Source organism: Bidens hawaiensis, unplaced genomic scaffold (assembly GCF_021521415.1).
Source record: "Bidens hawaiensis isolate Kalapana, Puna unplaced genomic scaffold, B.hawaiensis_p1.1 tig00035313_1, whole genome shotgun sequence".
Lineage (NCBI taxonomy): Eukaryota > Viridiplantae > Streptophyta > Magnoliopsida > Asterales > Asteraceae > Bidens > Bidens hawaiensis.
This window is the reverse complement of record NW_027496142.1, coordinates 99,957-102,348: the sequence shown is the minus strand read 5'-3', so window position 1 is coordinate 102,348 and position 2,392 is coordinate 99,957. Positions and strand designations below refer to the sequence as shown.

Below are 2,392 nucleotides of genomic sequence, written 5' to 3'. Positions count from 1 at the left end.
ATGTAGTACTTAATTGGTAATTTACACGATATTATAAACCCGAACACACACTCATACTTAATTGGAGAGAACGAACGAGATTAATAAAACAAACATATAGTAGACAACTATTCGATTAACAAGAAAATGAGGGTTGCACGGCTATATATAGCTAGCCATTGTCTTTGGCGGTTAACATATATAACTGTTATTATAGTTATGTTGGCGTTGAAACAAAGCAAACTTAAATACATAAATAGAGTTTAATTAAAATGACCCGGGCTAATATGTTTGTAACATATTAATGTAACATAAGTAATTAAATGATGCTTCTAGATTCTCTATGAAAACCAAGGTTTATGTTCCAACAAATTAGAGCCATATAGCCTTAGCCTCAATGAGCATGGGCTTTAACTTGCTCTTCATATTGAGGGTCATCACCTCATTAGAACCACCAACCAGCTTCTTGCCTATGAAAACAACCGGCACACTTGGACTGCAGCCTAACTCTTTTAACTCCTTTTCCACAACCGACCCATTTGAAATTTCGTCCACCTCGTATATAGTCGGGTTAGCCCCAAAGTTCCTTAAGAGTGTTTTGATGGAATGACATATCGAGCAAGATGCTTTGCTAAAGATCACTAATGGGTTATCTGCTACAAGCCTTTTCACAGTGCTCATTGTTATGATTAGGGTTTTGTTTCAGGAGTTCTTTGGACCCTTTTGTGTGGTGTGTGTATATATATATACATGGACAAAAGTGGACCTTTAAAGAGATTCCATCCAAGGGCTTTAACAAACACGTGGAATTGCAATACTCAAGGCGTGTATAGTTCGCGGATATAGGAATTTATGAAAGTAACTAGATTTGGATTTTAGTCAAAAGGATTTAAATTCTATTATAGTAACTAACTAGGTTATTGACCCGTGAGCGCCACGGATGGAAATAATTAAATGTTGTAACATCAAACGATAATTTGAAAGTCAAAAACAATATTCATACATACATATTGCGACGATAATAGAATATACAATTGATAATATCTTTTGTATCAAAATTAAATCTTTATTAAAGATAACTTTCCAAGGAAAATAAAATGATTTTTACAATAACTCCATCGATAAAAAATAACAACTTCATATATTATTAAACGGTTCCTCAACAATGAAAGCAACCTTTTTCTCTAATATAATATTGAGTTCTTCCGGAAATGTGTGCATCGGATCAAGCTTCAACATAACAATTAAGGAAATGATTGTAACTAAACAAAATCAAAAATCATTTAAGGGATTTCAAAACTATAACAAAAGAAAAGTCAACGATTTGAAAATCAGGTTCAATTGGATAGAAGTAGTTTGCGTTTTATTTTATATATATAAGATATTAGAAAACTGATGTTTATAAAAAATGAAAGAAAAATATAATAAACACAAAAGTAATATATTGAAGTCAACAGTGTACAAACGTGGAGTTTTGACAAATAATGGATGATATAACAAAATATAAATTGACTTATTATTTAAGAAAGTCATACCTTAACATCACTAGTAACAAATTCATCAGCAGCCTTATTGAACAACTGTCTAGCATCACGATCAAAAAACGTAAGCGAAACAACACCGGTTGTATCTTGGACACGAATTGGAATACGGAATCTGTAACATGAAGAGGATTATTTAAAAAAGTCTTATAAAACACCTTTTAACTTTAATATTATTAAATGAAAAGGTATTAGTATTATATATTTTAAATATATAAAATAGTACATTGGTCCAGCGTTACGCCTAGAGAATTACAACTTGAATTCTTACATTCATAAACCTTCACTCCATCAACAAAAACAGAAGTAACTTTACGACTACAACGTTTACATCCATTATAGTACCATTCCTTGTTACCCACTATTGCCTTAACGGTACCAATTATGATGACGTTTTTAGCCTATAATATAACACATAATGAACTTTTTAGTAAAAAAAACTGAACATGAGTTTTTATAAATACAAATGGTTATATATCTCCAAAATGGTACAAAGATCACTGATTGAATAGAACGGATACTTCTTCAAAAACTCATCCTTAACAGTTAGCACCATAGATGAACCAACCGGTTTAGGTACTTCGACATCGACTTGAGATGATATTTCAAGCAACCTATTATTTAAAATAATTAAGTCATAAAGTGTTTAAAATAAATAACAATGTATACATGTAATAAAATTATATTATAGTTAAATAGTTATAATAAATTACCGTTTCTTGTAATCAATCACTTCATACATGTAATCATTGATCATCAACCTTGAAACAACGTTACCATAGGAGTTTTGAACATATATATTTTCTGCCAAAATCATATACACGTATGTAAAATTAGAATTATTAACTATTGAGAATTTTAAGGATACATTA

General features: G+C 30.5%; 1 pseudogene; it reads right to left on the bottom strand.

Moving 5' to 3' along the window:
• Positions 1-351: 351 nt before the first annotated feature.
• Positions 352-660, bottom strand: LOC143587218 (monothiol glutaredoxin-S6 pseudogene; annotated as a pseudogene).
• Positions 661-2,392: the final 1,732 nt, after the last annotated feature.